The 17,792-nt window shown below is 40.1% G+C and overlaps 1 protein-coding gene across 1 annotated transcript in view; it reads right to left on the reverse strand.

The window, feature by feature from the left end:
* Positions 1 to 3,792, reverse strand: part of LOC311099000 (gelsolin-like) — a 29,114-nt gene extending 25,322 nt beyond the window's left edge. The window contains exon 1 of the mRNA XM_084139590.1: positions 3,702 to 3,792. The gene's annotated coding sequence lies outside the window, so the exon portion shown is untranslated. The remainder of the gene's footprint in view (positions 1 to 3,701) is intronic.
* Between the last annotated feature and the right edge of the window lie 14,000 nt (positions 3,793 to 17,792).

The following is a 17,792-nucleotide window of genomic DNA, read 5'->3' on the forward strand; positions in this document are numbered from 1 at the left end:
GTATTCGTCATTGTATTGTCTGTTGTAATTTGACTGCATCTGCCATCTTTTAAATTAAAAAGACAGGCTGTAAGAGAGAAATGGACAGAGAACGAGAATGAGAGTGAGAGAGAGAAAGAAAGAGAGGCAGACCTGTCATAAATTTTGTATGGGGAAGCAAAGCTATCGCCTATCTCAACAGGGCCGCGGATAGGGTTTGTTAGTCTAGGGTTGTAGTAGTCGACTAACTAGGTTATAACTGAGGTTATAAATACCCATGTTATCTTGACCAGAGGACCATACCTCTAATCTAGGTGATCACTTTGTGAGAAGCGATTATATTTGAAGCACTAGATACCGAAATCATGAACATACTGTAGCTCTGTATGTGAAAATGTGCTACTTCCTCTGAAAGTAGTGGTGGCCTACTACAATGAAATTAGATTTGGCCCACAGGACAAGATTGTGGTGACATAAACCCATGACTGTGTTTGTTAGTGACAGAGACATGGTTGTTGCATTTAATAACTTATATTCCTGAAGCCTTCATCAAGTGACTCCCTAAGTGAATGTGTTTCAATTAAAAGTAAACCTTTTATGACCACATATTATACGTTTCATAAGGTCTTTAGTTATGGCCTAGTTATCCTCGACATTGTGGTCTGAAAATCCTGGCTCATGGGCCACATCAGACCTGGTTTGTGAAGTGATTATTAATTCCTATCGGAATCCACCCAGAGGGAGGATAGCCAACAATTAGAATATTTTATCACTCAGAATGAATGCTATGGTGAAGGACTTAACAAACAAGACTACCTAAACCATCTAAACTGGAACAACCATCTCAGTAACAGGTGCAATAAGTCCAACTACTAACAGATTGGATTAGTTTAGAAAAAAGTAAGTTATTCATCTTTGTATAATGTATAGTATAAGATAAATTAATCAATCAATGTGCATGAGGAAACATAGATATTAAAACAAACTATTTTTTTAAATCTACCTGCAACAAAGCATGCTAGGAAATATGAGAGGCCCCTCCCACATGTTTTTTACTCTGAGAGAGTTAACGGAAATGAACTCAACACAGTCGAGTAACAACAACACTACGCGATTGAAAATATTTCTTCAATCAAATGTCCTGTTCAGTTGTGCTGAAATATAGGTAAGGTGACAGACATTCCTAACACTGATCTGAATAAAAGGCATGGAAAGTCACATCAATTTCTAATGACTAAATACACTCTAGACAGGACGATGGGAAAGCAAACACTAGTGTTTAAAATCGGAACACTTCCTGGTTGGAAACTATCTAGAAAAAGCTGACTGTCATGTTTAATCTTGCATTCTCAACACCTGTGTTTAAGATGAGAACACTTATTGGCAAATATAAAATGCCTAATATTTAAATTTTAAAGACTGAGATTTAGGTTATAAACATGTCACGTTTCATGGTTTTATAGTGTAGAAATAGTGCACTCCTCTACCAGTAACCTCAGCTAACTGTACTTGCCTATGTATGAACTAGCTGTCTGTTTCTGCTCTGACTGAGATAGATGAGAAACTATCTTTGCACTCAATCAACAACACCTTGGGATGATGCAAATGTGTTAGGTGAGATAGTTATCATACACTCTAAAAAAGTAGGTGTTCTACAAGGGTTCTTCTAAGATCTTCAAAGTTCTTTGAAGAACGTTAGGGTTCTTGGCACTGAAAATTGCACCCAAAAGGTTCTTCCAAGAACCCCATAGGAGGTGGGGTTCATCGAGGAACCTCCTTAGTTGGTGGGGGTTCTTGCAGGAACCTAACTGCCCAACTGAAACATTTGGATTTGAATTTGAAAGGACAGCAGGTGCAGGCACTCAACTGAAAAATGTAAAGATCTCCTCAATTTAAGGTAAGGTTTGTCCCTTGTATGATCTAAATTGATATTGTTTTCTGATGACACTATCAATCTTTTCCTATTTGTGCAAATCTTTCTAAAACAGAAAATGGACACAATTCAATGGATATCAATCAACAAAGAGTTAAGAATATGTATGCTATAAGAATATGTTAAAGGCTAGCTGTATTGGGTGCAGATGACTGAACTGCTCACTTTTGTGTCTGTGTCTGCAGGTATACATATGAGGAGGCATAAAAAGGTATATCAATTGGTATTGGTATGTTATGCAGATCAGATTTACCATGCTCCTCCCTTACCTCTACAATGAATATCCCAAGGTATGTGTATGAAAACCATTATTAAAACAGTTTTTTCATTCACATTTACCACAAAACCAAGGTATGAATACTGTTGTGTGAATGTTTTGTCAATCATCTGTATAACTACAATTTTTTGGATTCACAGACTTCACCCTCCCTACACCTCTGATGAATATAACAGGAAACCTGCTCGATCACCATGCACTGCAAAATCACTCTGGCTATGGATATGGAGAACATCAACACATTAGTAGTTAAAAAATTTACCCCAAAAGGTTATTCAAAAGGTTATTTGAGGATCCTTTAAAAGGGGTTCTTTGAAGAACCCTTTTAAATAGTTATTCGAAGAACATATAGGGGTTCCCCCACTGTTTCAGTTTGAAGAACCCCTAAAGGATCCTCCAGGAACCTTTACTTTTTAGAGTGTATCTACTGAATATAAATTTGGTTGTCACTGTGCATGACCAAATATTAAAATACCTTTCTCTCTCACACAGACAGAAAGGCAGACACACACGCACACACAGGCACACAACTCAATGATGACATTTTTCTCTTCGCAGGGAATGTGTTACATAACAGAAGTAGCCTATGCCTGGAAATGTTATCAAGCCTAGTAACAACTTGTCCCTGCACGACTCTCTTCCACTATGATCGGCCTATTTACACTTAATTGACACAGCTGGTAAAATAAAGGCATTAGTTTGGCTTTTAGACAAAGTAAGCAGCTGAAGAGATCATGTTTCAGTCGATTTCGGTTCAAACTTGGGCTACACTCACCCTCCCTACAGACTTCACCCTCCCTACACCTCTGATGAATATAACAGGAAACATGTTCGATCACCATGCACTGCAAAATCATTCTGGCTATGGATACAGAGAACATCAACCCATTAACATCAACACGACAGAGGATGTACCCATTGGACTTGGGGCTCTGCTGGGAGTTTACCTCATATTTAGATTTTTTTATTCTGCGTTGCCGCTAAAATCATAATAAACACTGACAACTAAAATATTGTGTTATTGTAGTTATTGTTATGCATATTATTATTATTAATAATAATAATGGGGGGGGGGGGGGGTAGTTCAGAAACGTACCCCAAAAGGGTCTTCGAGGATCCATTAAAAGGGGTTCTTCGAAGAACTTATTTGGGTTCCCCCACAGTTTAAATGTGAAGATCCCTAAAGGATACTCCAGGAACCTTTTCTTTTTAGAGTATACAAGAGAGGAATAGAGCGAATGCACTGTAAGTCACACATACGAAGTCACGTGAAACTTTGAGCAAAACTGTTGAAGAATAAACGCCAAACTTCAACAGGTCTACAATATATATTGCGCACGACAATTTTGACAAAGCTCGATATAAATGTAGGCGTAATAAAGTTTCCATAGGGACTATTGCAGGATCAAACAACAAGGTCTCGCAACAATAATAAAAATGTATTGCAACAACGAATGAAAGTCAACCAAATTATAATGCAAAATTCATTAATGAATATCAAAAGTAACTCACAGCTTGACAGATGTGTAACAGAGGATAAGATAATGTGTGTTGAGCGAGCAGAAGCAGATGTGGACGCGAATGCGACTTCTCTTTCAGATGCAGAGTGCCTTGATGAGGAACTTCTCTTTCAGATGCAAAGTGCCTTGATTGTGGGAGGGTTCAGCAGTTTATGGGAGCACCCTACTGATTGTTCAACAATCAAAGCCACGACATAAATGACTTGTACTATTCTATAAATGTAAATGTATAGTAGGCTCCACACAATAACCAGTTCAGTTCGTTAAACAAACAAGCAGAAACCATTCCCCCAAATCAAGTTACCAGCTCTCACCCACTGACCTCTCTCTCTCTGTGCACACCCTTAGAACAAAGGGTTCTAAAAGGGTTATTCTGCTCTTCCCATAGGATAACCCTTTTTGGTTCCATGTAGAACCTTTTTTGGTTCCAGATATAACCCTTTTGGGTTCCATGTAGAACCCTCTGTAGAAAGGGCTATACATGGAACCCAAAAGGGTTCTACCTTGAACTAAAAAGGGTTATTCAAAAGGTTCTCCTATGGGGACAGCCGAAGAACCCTTAAAGCACCTTTTTTTCTAAGAGTGTAAAGAGATGTTTACACACTGTAAGATTCCCCAAGTTCACACTAGAAGTGAATAATAGGAGAGATATGTGCCTTGCACTGGTTGGGAAGTGCTATATAGCATGTGTTCTTGTGAATGAGGGTACACAACCCACAGGAGGAACAAACTCATACTAAGGCATGGTAAACTAAAACAGATGCTATGGGAAAGTAACATGGCCAATGCCAGTTTCAGTGCCCTGCCTTAACCAAAATACATTCCTTTCAAAATGGCCTCTGATGATGCTAAAAACTCAAGGAGCTGAAGGCTTCACTGTGAGAGGATGACTCACCTAATTTAGCACCAAATTCAATTTAACTTTTATTTCTGAGAACTGACTGTTCACTTCTTAAAGACTCCCTCATGATCTGCAGTGATTACAGTCAGTCTGGTAGAAACCACCTCTGAAGTAAAAAATGGACCAGTTGATTTGACAACTCTGCAAAATAGTCAACATCTGCTTTTACCAGGGTAATTTCAGGACCATTGGATTGCATTCCTATTCAGAAATTCGATGTCCAATTCAACAGACAGGAATTGTGGTAGAATTGACCCAAACTGTTAGTGATAAGAGATGTACTGTACAGAAGTTTGATGGACTGATAACGGGTACGTATGCAAATCCTATTGTTTCAGTGAAACCACAGAAAAACTAAAGTCCCAAAACAACCCAAAACATGAAAGACCCAGGAGTTTGTGAATTGTATCTACATAGCAGCCAGCAATAGGGAAAACATCTGTTCTACTGTCGTTGTGTTTGATATCCAATTGCAAGAGGAAGTACTCTTGTCTCTCACGATAGTCTCACTATGACAGTGATGGCTGTGGAGCTATCACAGTGAAAGCTCACAGTCTTTGAAGCCTGAGGGAAAAGTGATGTCACCGCAGGACTGGATGGCAGTCGTCTGCCTGATGAGAATGTAGCGTGCCACACATTGATAGGACTTGCGTCCCAAATAGCACCCTAGTCCAAAAATAGTGCCCATAGGACTCTGGTCAAAAGAAGTGTTTTATATAGGGAATAGGGAGTCATTTGGGATGCACCCAGGGAGTTGATACAGAGTATTACAGACCCTGAGGGCCAATGCAACCACCTCACCACTCTAGCTTTAGGGAACCCACCCACTGTCTGTCATAATATGGTCTGATCGAAAACATGCTCACACTCAATAAAGATGTTATTACACATCACTTCACAAACAGTACTGAAGTATGTGCTTATTTGTAATCCTTGAAGTTTTGTTTGTAATAGAATACAGTTAAGTAGCTAAAGCCTCCTGAATATGATTTATATACTCAAAATGAACATTGTGATGAGTCCAATGAACCCAATGAACTTGAAAACCAGGAGTAAAATGCTGAGTTGTCTGAGGTTTAAGACTAGGAACCATGGGTAGCATAATGACACAGTAATGAATATTCTGCATTCTCTTCAGGCCTCGACTGCTCAGACAGCAATGTGGCTGCACCACAAGCACAACCGGATAAGCGTCCTCTTCATCCAAAGACCACGCCGTGGAAGTGTCCAAAACAAGGGCAAACGACCATGATAAGGCTTTTTAGATAGAGGGTCAATGGGGTCAACGACAATACTAAGGGAACACAGAGCAGGCGCACTCGCACACGCACACGCACACACACACACACACACACACACACACACACACACACACACACACACACACACACACACACACACACACACACACACACACACACACACACACACACACACACACACACACACACACAGTGACCCCTGATGGCCTTCCCTTTTGAAAAGTCACTTTAATGAGAAGTGTGTTTAAAGACCTGAGTGCTGTAGCTAGGAGATTGGAGAACTGGGGGAGGATGAACAATGACCTCTACCATCCTACGCTAGAGTTTCCATTGAGAACATGTCACAGACATTGTCTGGACATTGTAAGACCTTCCATTGTGTGAAGGCTGTGATAACAGATACCTACTTTAAGCAGATTAAGAGATCAAACATTAAAAGCTACAGGTAACTGCCAAAATAAAAAAAAGCACCTACATAAAGTGTCTTAATAGGGCATTGGGCCACCACGAGCCTGAACAGATTCAATGCATGTAGCTACAAGTGTCTGGAACTCTATTGGAGGGATGTGACACCATTCTCTCACGAGAAATTCCATAATTTGGTGTTATGTTGATGGTGGTGGAAAACACTGTCTCGGGTGCCGGTCCAGAATCTTCCATAAGTGTTCAATTGGGCTGAGAGCTGGTGACTAAGACGGCCATGGCATATGGTTTACATCGTTTTCATGCTCATTAAACCATTCAGTGACCACTCGTGCCCTGTGGATGGGGGCATTGTCATCCTATGGGGGCATAGCCACGGTAGCCAAAATAAGGGCCAAAATAATGGCCTGCCCAGCATTTTTATACATGACCCTAAGCATTATGGGATATTAATTTCTTAATTCAGGAACCACACTTGTATGGAAGCACCTGCTTTCAATATACTCTGTATCCCTCATTTACTCAAGTGTTTCCATTATTTTGTAGCTTGAATAGGTGGGTATTTAGTTGTGTTTTAAACAAGGAAATTGAAGTTGCCTCCTTGACATGTGTAGGTAGAGCATTCCAGAGCTGAGTGGCCACATGTGAGAAGGCCCTGTCACCCATGCTGCACAGGTTTGTGGCTGGTGTGACCACGTTGTTTGAGTCTGATGATCGTAGTGTGTCTCTAGAAGTTGGCATATGTATTTAGGTGCATCACCCTTGAGGGCCTTAAAGGCAGTGGTGGAAAAAGTACTAAATTGTCATACTTGAGTAAAAGTAAAGATACCTTAATAGAATATGATTCAAATAAAAGTGAAAGTCACCCAGTAAAACACTACTTGAGTAAAAGTCTAAAAGTATCCAGTTTTAAATATACTTACAGTACCTTGCAAAAGTATTCATCCCCTTGGCTTTTTTCCTATTTTGTTGCATTACAACCTGCAATTTAAATTTATTTTTATTTGGATTTCATGTAATGGACATACACAAAATAGTCCAAATTGGTGAAGTGAAATGAAAAAAATTACTTTTTTCAAAACATTATAAAAAATAAATAACGGAAAAGTGGTGCGTGCATATGTATTCAGGGTTGGGTTATAAAAAAATATCAGAAACTTTGAACATCCCACGGAGCACCATTAAATCCCTTATTAAAAAATTGAAAGAATATGGCACCACAACAAACCTGCCAAGAGAGGGCCGCCCACCAAAACTCACGGACCAGGCAAGGAGGGCATTAATCAGAGGCAACAAAGAGACCAAAGATAACCCTGAAGGAGCTGCAAAGCTCTACAGCGGAGATTGGAGTATCTGTCCATAGGACCACTTTAAGCCATACACTCCACAGAGCTGGGCTTTACGGAAGAGTGGCCAGAAAAAAGCCATTGCTTAGAGACAAAAAAAGCAAACACGTTTGGTGTTCGCCAAAAGGCATGTGGGAGACTCCCCAAACATATGGAAGAAGGTGGTCCTCTGTAGCTCAGCTGGTAGAGCACGGCGCTTGTAACGCCAAGGTAGTGGGTTCGATCCCCGGGACCACCCATACACAAAAAAATTATGCATGCATGACTGTAAGTCGCTTTGGATAAAAGCGTCTGCTAAATGGCATATCATATTATAAGGTCAGATGAGACTAAAATTGAGCTTTTTGGCCATCAAGGAAAACGCTATGTCTGGCACAAACCCAACACCTCTCATCACCCTGAGAACACCATCCCCACAGTGAAGCATGGTGGTGGCAGCATCATGCTATGGGGATGTTTTTCATCAGCAGGGACTGGGAAACTGGTCAGAATTGAAGGAATGATGGATGGCGCTAAATACAGGGAAATTCTTGAGGGAAATCTGTTTCAGTCTTCCAGAGATTTGAGACTGGGACGGAGGTTCACCTTCCAGCAGGACAATGACCCTAAGCATACTGCTAAAGCAACACTCGAGTGGTTTAAGGGGAAACATTTAAATGTCTTTGAATGGCCTAGTCAAAGCCCAGACCTCAATCCAATTGAGAATCTGTGGGATGACTTAAAGATTGCTGTAAACCAGCAGAACCCATCCAACTTGAAGGAGCTGGAGCAGTTTTGCCTTGAAGAATGGGCAAAAATCCCAGTGCCTAGATGTGCCAAGCTTATAGAGACATACCCCAAGAGACTTGCAGCTATAATGGGGGGGGGGGGGGGGGGGGGTGTTGAATAGTTATCCACATTGAAGTTCTGTTTTCTTGTGTTATTTCTTGTTTGTTTCACCCCAAAAAATATTTTGCATCTTCAAAGTGGTAGGCATGTTGTGTAAATCAAATGACACAAACCCCCCAAAAATCCATTTTAATTCCAGGTTGTAAGGCAACTAAACTGGAAAAATGCCAAGGGGGGTGAATACTTTCGCAAGCCACTGTAAGTACAGTGGAGGAACAAGTACTCAATTGTCATACTTGAGTAAAAGTAACAAGTAAAATTAAATGCTATGCATGGAATTCCTTATATTAAGCAAACAAGACGGCACAATTTTCATTTTTTTATTTTACGGACAGCCAGGGGCACACTCCAACACGCAGACATAATTTACAAATGCATTATTTGTGTTTAGTGAGTCCGCCAGATCAGAGGCCGTAGGGAAGACAACGCATTATATTGATAGGTATGGAATTGGACCATATTGCTGTCCTGCCTGAGCATTCAAAAGGTAACGAGTATGTAGTGGAGTAAAAGTTATAAAAAATATAAATACTCAAGTAAAGTACAGATACCCCTCAAAAAACGACTTAAGTAGTACTTCAAAGTATTTTCAGTTTTACTTTACACCACTGGTTAAAGGTGAGCAGCAGAATCTTACATTTGGTCCTGTATTGAACAGGAAGCCAATGGAGGTTGAATAAAACAGGGGTGATGTGAGTTTTTTGTGTAGTTTGTGAGCATCCTGTCAGCTGCATTCTGGATCATCTGAAGTTGGGACGTGCCTTACTGAGATTCCAGTCAGCAGTGCATTACAGTTGTCAAGCCGAGTGTCACGGTTTCGGCCGGGGCGGCCCCTTCTCCTTGTTCGGGCAGGCTTCGGCGGTCGTCGTCTCCAGAGTACTAGCTGCCACCGTTCGATGTTTCATGTTTGATTGGTTTTGTCTGTTTGTCACACCTGTTTAGTGTTTAGTTTCATTAGGCACCCTATTTAGTTCCCTTGTGTTAGGTCAGGTGTTGTGTGTAATTGTTCTACTGTCGTGTGGTTGTTTGGTCCTCTGTATTTTTGTTCTCTCTTATTTCGTGTTGTAATAGAGAGTCCTGCACGTTGTGCACACTTACTTTGGACAGTTTAGTGTGCGTTTGTTTTCGCCTGTGGCCTGTTGCCGTGTTTGGCGTGTACTACGGACTTCACTAAAGACCTTTGGATTTATATCTCTGTGTCCTGCGTGTGATTCCACATCCCACTACACTCCACCCCTGACACCGAGACATGTTACCAGAGCATGCACAAGCTTCTCAGCATCCGCAGTGGACAAGAAGGACCTGATTCAAGCGATGTTACGCAGGTGGAAAAATAACACTCATGATGTTGCAGATGTCTGCTTCAAATGAGGCTAGTCTAAACACCAAGGTTTCTGCAGTGGGGGAAGCTGTGATGGTGTCATCATCTAGAGAAAGGGAGAACGTGCTCATCTCGCTCCGTACACTCTTAGAGCCAAATAAGTACAAGCTCTGTTTTGCTGCAATACATTTTTAGGAAGTTCAACTGCATCCATCTCTTGATTGCATCTAGACAGTCTGTCAGTTTGGTTGTTATGGTCTCAGTGTCCACTTTTGTCCTCACATACACTGAGTGTACAAAACATTAGGAACAACTTCCTAATATTGAGTTGTACCCCCTTTTGCCCTCAGAACAGCCTCAATTCGTCAGGGCATGGACTCTACAAGGTGTCGAAATCGTTCAACTTGACACAACTGTGTCTGTACAGGGCTGTCTCTGTACTGTGCTGTGCTGTGCATGGCAGCCGAACTAGAAGGGTTCATGCAGATTGTTGGTTGAAAGGTACAGTAGTTATGCAGCTGTATTGAGACCACACGTTCAAGGACCTTTGATAGACAGGGCAGGTTGGACATTGGTCTGTAATTGCTTAGGGTGTTGGGGTCCAGTCCAGGTTTTTTCAAGGTTGGTTTAATGGAGGCAGTTTTCAGGGAATTAGGCACAGTGCCTGAATTAAGAGTCATTTATATGATTTTGGTTATAGTTGGACTGAGAAGAGTGAGTCTGGATTTTATGAGAGCTGTGGGGATAGGGTCCATGGGGCAAGTATTTGACCTCATATTCTCTACAATTTAGGAGAAAGCTGTTGGGGGTGTCAATGAGAATTTGTTGAAACTGCAGCTGGGAGGCTCAGTATGAAGCAGAGGGGCAGGTCCCAAGCAAGGGGCCGTTTGTACAGTACATGTCCTTGATTTTGGATTGGAAAATGTCAAGAAAACTGTTGGATTGATCAATGGAGGAGTTATCTTGGGGTTTAACATTTATTTCCAACAGAAAATAGCATTCTGGGGTTCCCCTCACCATTTGCAATGAGATTGGTATAGTATAATTTATGTGCAGTGCCTCTTTGTATGCAGTCTGATGATATGGCATGCACAGTTAGGTTTGTTTTCCTCCATATTCTTTCCAGTTTACACTCAGCAGCTTTCATAGAATGTAGATCACTATTAAACCAAGGTGCAGAGCGTTTGAAGGAATCTCCCGAGTTTTTAATGGGGCAATGTTATTGAGAACTGTGCACTGTCCCATACAAAAAAAAAAAATGCATGCACGCATGATTGTAAGTCGCTTTGGATAAAAGCGTCTGCTAAATGGCATATTATTATTATTATTATATTATTATATTGTTCAACTGCCATTTCAAGTGAGGTTGAGGATGAGGGAAGTAATTGCACATCAGATAATGCTTCTACAAATGAGTGGGGGTGATAGATTTCAAATTGCGGAAGGATATCAGTCTATATATATCATATTATTTATACAGTGCTGGAATTGGGATGGAGGCAGTCATGAGAAGGGCCCTATTGTCAGATAAGCCCAACCCAGCTAGCACATTTGGTTCCTTGGAAGTAGTGGGAACATAAATTCCCAATGGTTTCCCATTGGTTCTGAGATTAAAAACAGGATCAAACGTTCTGAGAACGGAAGTGAAAATTTTGATTGTTCTGGGAACAATTCCGAGAATGGAAATTATAGGTTATTTGAAGGTAATTAAATAACTTCCTTAAAACTTTCTAAATGTTGTGAATGTTTTGAATGGAATTTCAAGGTTATTTGGAGGTTTTTGAATAACTTCCTTAAAATGTTCACTGAATGTTTCAATAAGAATTTTAAAAAACACTGCTAGCTTAGGTTAACTGTTTAGAACACATGGACATTCATTTGCTTAGGCATTAATCATGCAAACACATTTAATGTTTTATTGTGGCACAGCATCAGTGAGATTTGAACATATGATATTCTGTTCTTTATCCACGGAATTAGTCCACTGCGCCACCAGGATGGAGCTAGCATGCCATGTTTTTTAACTCATAAAAAGCTGTTCATTTTAGTCTATTCAAACAGACCCCATTTCAAAGGAAACAAGCACTCATTAAGATCAGGTGTGGCCAATTAGTAAGTGCGGCCAACCCAACTGAACACACTTAACATGATAAAGGATAGAGAGAGTTTTGTTGACGCTGAGAACGGAATGTATATGTTTTGAATTAACATTCTTAGAACGTTCTTTGAATTTTACAAATGTTTTCTTGTGGTTTTTATGAAAAAATATCTTAATGTTCTGAGAACATGACTTTAAACAGAACCATGAGGAAACCTGTAGAAATGTTATGCTGAAGTACTGAAAATCCCACATAAGAACGTTGTTCCTAATGTTGTCGGAACAATTTGACAACATTACTTTAAATAGAACCATGAGGAAACGTTATGCTGAAGTACTGAAATTCCCACCTAGGAAACATATGGTTCTCAGAACATTGTGCTAGCTGGGTCTCCTGCACCATTCCCAGAAAGTTGTAGGAAGGTTGTATGTAAAATAACCATTGGACAACTATGCTCTCACCAAGGTCTAATAAACATGGTTCTCAGAACGTTATGTGCTAGCTGGGAAGTCGACTGAGGTCAGATCACGGAGGACCACTCCAGGGGCCTCATTTATAACCTTTGTAATTTTCATACAACATTTCTGCAAGCGCCATTTCTGATAAGTCTGCGCACATACAAAAATATTGAGATTTCTAAACTTGGCTCACGCCATACATACGCATGTTTCCTGTTATAACTCAGACCTGTCATAAAACTGTGCACGCGCGAACAAGCATTAAAACTCCGCCTGGAAAACGCCTCCATTCCCCTTTTATGGTGACAATAACGCTCTTTATTTGCTGTATATTCTGCTGTATAATTGTTCAATATTTAATTTATCAATAGATTATTGGGTTTATATGTCCTGCCTTTGTGCAGGCTCTGAGATTAAATAGGTAACGATGTCGCGCTCCTATCGAGTAGCAATAGGCCTACTGTAGCCTCACCATACTGGCAAATATTTTACATAAACTACCGGTCTATTTACTGTGTTGGCTGAATGTTTTCATCTTTAGTAGTAATTTATACTGTATCTGGAAAAGGACTGTAGGTTTCTGAAAGATAAAAAATTTGATAATTGTCGTGGACGTGTCATCAACTTTTCCCCCAACCTAAATACTGCATGATGGACTGCCCGCCAATTCTGAAACATTGTTGGGCACGCTAGTCCAAAAATTGCTATTACAGTTCTATTTCTCGTGTGTTTTTGTTCTACTTTACTTTGTTATAATACTACTGATATTCATTACTGCATTGTTGGGAAAGAGCAAGCAATAAAGGAATTTCACTGTAGCCTACTTGTGCACATGATAATAAAAACTTGAAACTTGATACATAGGCCTTCTTCAATGAAGATCAACTGTTAAATTCGACTGAATACCAGTATTATAAACCACACTACCTATGATATTGCAAAACTTGAAATACATATAGCCAATCTATTTACTAGGCTACTAGGTCCAATTAAATGAGAGATGTGTATGGTCATTTGTTGTATGGCTCCTTCAGGAATATGAACCCATCACAGCCAGAAAAGGTGAGGAATACATTATGCAATGGTTATGAAAATAAAATAAATAGGAAAGATTCCTATGTATAATTATTTTAGCTCAGGCTCTGAGCTGGCAAATGGTTGCATTCTTGTTAATATGTTTTCCTGTTTTTACTTTTTTATGAAAAAGCTTTTCATCATATCCCCCATTTGCACAAAATACTTACTTGCCAGTTTGCAGTAGCCTACAATATTTCAACCACTAGCAGATGTGCATATGCATGGTCTAAAGTTTGCAGGGAGGTGAGCGCATTCTCATGTCTAAGAACAGCCCTTAGCTGTGGTATAGTGGCCATATACCACACCTCCTCGGGCCTTATTGATTAAATATCCATGATGAGTCCTCTATCTATCTCTATGACAATATATGGGCATTATGATCATATTGATGATTACTTGGGTGCTGCCAGCTGTCGGCATGTGGGCAGGATTAAAATAAACCCAACCCATGGAAACGGTTACGGTACCCTTCATTCCGTGACATACCATTTTTTCCTATCATCTCATAAATCTCAGTTTTGGACGAGACTGACTATATTACCAAAATGATCCTATTTACACTTTGTAGTCAATGTTGACACTAGAATAAATGTCTGACTCATATCGATGCCACAAGCCATTTTCAAAACGAGACGTTGCTTTTTAGGGGCAGTCGCTCTTTAAAACTACACATTCAAATGAGGTTGGGTTTTCTATTGAAATAGGCTTTACTTTCAATTCTGAGTGACAGATATTTGCCAACCCACCTCCTCTGTGGCCAGTGTTGCGTGGCTGAGCATTGTGCTGAAAGCCAAGGGGTGCGGCCTGGTTAAGTAGCATGTAATCATTTGGCTGTTGCCAAGTTCCTGTCAAGCATAGCAAATCAATATTTCTATTTACAGTGAAATCAGCTAAACAGGGAGCTTTGTCACTGAGAGATCTTGTGTTATAAAGTGCTATATTAGCAGAGGGGATAGTCCGTATTAACGCAGGAAAAGGGTAATCTGCAGTTATTGGTACTCTGGGTCAAATAGATAGCTGTGTGAAGTTGGGATGGCGCCATCTTTGACGTCTTCAGTGTAGAATTTGTCATTGTCAAAACAAAATCTACAGAGTTCTGCTTGATCATATGGCATCCTGTCAAAACCATATGGCACCTTAATAGTCAACATTACAGACTTTGGAGTGCTCATCACAGAATGGTTCAATACGATTCAGCTACATTTAGTTTGAAAGAGTAAGGTCTTTTTCTCATTAGAATACCTCCATTCTAAGTAGGATACAGATTCCTTGTCACGTAGAAAACAATGGTGCCATCAACTGAAGATGTTCTTGTGTTTTAGAGCTGTAGTGTCACTGTTGTAACCGGGACAACCAGTACCAGATGTGGTGAGTAGGCATGTGGCACAGAAACCACCCACACTCTTTCACTTCTTCCTCAAATCACCCCAGGCCTGCACAAACCACTGCACCCATGCATATTCAATCAACTCTGCACCCATGCATATTCAACTATCTATGAGCTCAATGCAAAAGGGTCCTTTTCTCCTAAATGTATTGCTACATAAGCTAAATGTCAGCATATTACAAATGTCTCTCAAATTTAAAACGTTACAATACACACAGTCAATGAATGACAATAGTGGGAAGTTCGAAGCAGAAGACTGGGGTTTTTCTATAGAATTTAAATAATAAACACCTAAAGGTTGCTTCTGCAACACCCGCAACTGTCAAGTGAGACCACATCCTCTTTCTTTACTGAGAGCTGCACACGCACATCCTCCACGTTAGTAATCCATGACAGTGAGAGAGGAAGAGAGGAGGGGAAGAAAAGAGAGAGAAAGAGACACATCTACATTTACGTCATTTAGCAGACGCTCTTATCCAGAGCGACTTACAAATTGGTGCAATCCCCTTATAGCCAGTGGGATAACCACTTTACAATATATATATATATTTTTTTTTTTTGGTGGGGTAAGGGGGGGGGGGGGGGGGTAGAAGGATTACTTTATCCTATCCCAGGTCTACACTACAATCAAGTACTAAACAGCTTGTTAGGGGTGGCTGGAATAAACTTTTCAGTACAAAAGATTCACTGATCAAGAGCACCAATGAAAATGCTTCACAGTACTAACATGAGAGTCATTGTAAAAAAAAAAAAAAGGGCCAGTGCTGCTGCTCTTGGAGAAGAGGTTTTGTTTTCCCACAGAGAAAAACATGCTTGCCAACCTCCACATTTTCCCCCCTATTACCTTCAGAAACAATGGTACAGGCCAACAGGGCCCGAGTCTGTTCAAACACATACAGGCAGACAAACACACAGACACAAAGGCAGACAGACAGACAGCTTTGTGTGGAGCCTACTGCATCCTGTCCAAATAGCAAACCCACATTTGTACACCAAGTATTGTGTTTCCTGTAGCGGTATCCTGCGGCGTGTATGTGTTAATTAGTTTTTTTTGCTTGTCATGATATTGATGTTATTAATTACTCTGCTGCAATTCATTAGGCTTGTAAACTTATTCGTTTCATAGGTTGCCTATCATCAGTGGAATCAATTTTAATTCAGTAAAATCTACTTTTTCCTCTTTGTAAAGAAATAAGTAGGAATATCATATGTATTCAATTAGTGTCCATGTGCTGAGCACAGAAAAATCACAATAATGTAGCTTATGATCTTGTTACCGAAAATCAAATTTTTCCCTAGTTTGAACTTTCCATCGTCTCTAACTTGAGTATATAACATTTGGCTTATCGACAAGAGTTTGGGATCCTATAAAGACTAATTCTACATTACTTTTGTTCTTGTTATTTAAACCCCTCTGGGTGCCAAATCAAATGCAGCAAGTTGGGCTGTAATTTTGTTCCAACATGACCACCGTCCAGACCAGAAATTCCTCGCTGGGCCTTGCAAGTTCCCCTTGCAACATGACTCCACAGTCCCGCACACAGATGCCAAAAACATCAAAGTGAAGGTCAAGTTTAAAAAATAGCCTTTTCTTTCGCTAAAATAAAATGAGGAACCACACCTCACACAAGAAGTAATATTTAAATATCAAAAGTTTATTCTACTAAAAATGATTTATTTTATTCAGATTTAAAATAGATAACATACACATTTATACTTAAAATATATACTGTGAGCTCCAAAAGTATTGGGATAGTGACACATTTTTTGTTGTTTGGGCTCTGTACTCCAGCACTTTGGATTGGAAATTATAGAATGACTATGAAGTCACTAGAGATCCTGGTTCGAATCCAGGCTCTGTCGCAGCCGGCCGCGACCGGGAGACTCATGGGCGGCGCACAATTGGCCCAGCGTCGTCCAGGGTAGGGGAGGGAATGGCCGGCAGGGATGTAGCTCAGTTGATAGAGCATGGTGTTTGCAACGCCAGGGTTGTGGGTTCGATTCCCACGGGGGGCCAGTATAAAAAAATATATATATATATGTATTCACTAACTGTAAGTCGCTCTGGATAAGAGCGTCTGCTAAATGACTAAAATGTAAAATGTAAGTTAAAAGGGCAGACTGTCAGCTTTAATTTGAGGGTATTTTCATCCATATCAGGTGAACCGTTTACAAATTACAGCACTTTTTGTCCATAGTCCCCACATTTTAGAGGACCAAAAGTATTGGGACAAATTCACTTATGTGTATAAAATTAGTCAAACATTTAGTATTTGGTCCCATATTCCCAGCACACAATGATTCCCAGCACACAATGATTACATCAAGCTTCTGACTCTACAAACTTGTTGAATGCATTTGCTGTTTGTTTTGGTTGTGTTTCAGATTAGTTTGTGCCCAATAGAAATGAATGGTAAATAATCTATTGTGTCATTTTGTGGTCACTTTTATTGTAAATAAGAATAGAATGTTTCTAAACACTTCTACATTAATGTGGATGCTACCATGATTACGGATAGTCCTGAATGAATTGTGAATAATGATGAGTGAGAAAGTTAGATGCACAAATATCACCCCCCCCCCCCCAATTCATTCATGACTATCCGTAATCATGGTAGATGTCATCATTGCGTGCTGGGAATCATTGTGTGCTGGGAATATGGGACCAAATACTACACTTTTGACTACTTTACATTTACATTTTAGTCGTTTAGCAGACGCTCTTATCCAGAGCGACTTACAGTTAGTGAATGCATACACTTTAATATACATAAGTGAATTTGTCCCAATACATTTGGTCCCCTGAAATGGGGAGACTTATGTACAAAAAGTGCTGTAATTCCCAAACGGTTCACTCCATATGGATTAAAATAGCCTCAAATTAAAGCTGACAGTTTGCACTTTAACCTCACAGTCATTGT

Source organism: Coregonus lavaretus (genome assembly GCF_964263955.1).
Source record: "Coregonus lavaretus genome assembly, chromosome: 23".
NCBI classification, from domain to species: Eukaryota; Metazoa; Chordata; class Actinopteri; order Salmoniformes; family Salmonidae; genus Coregonus; species Coregonus lavaretus.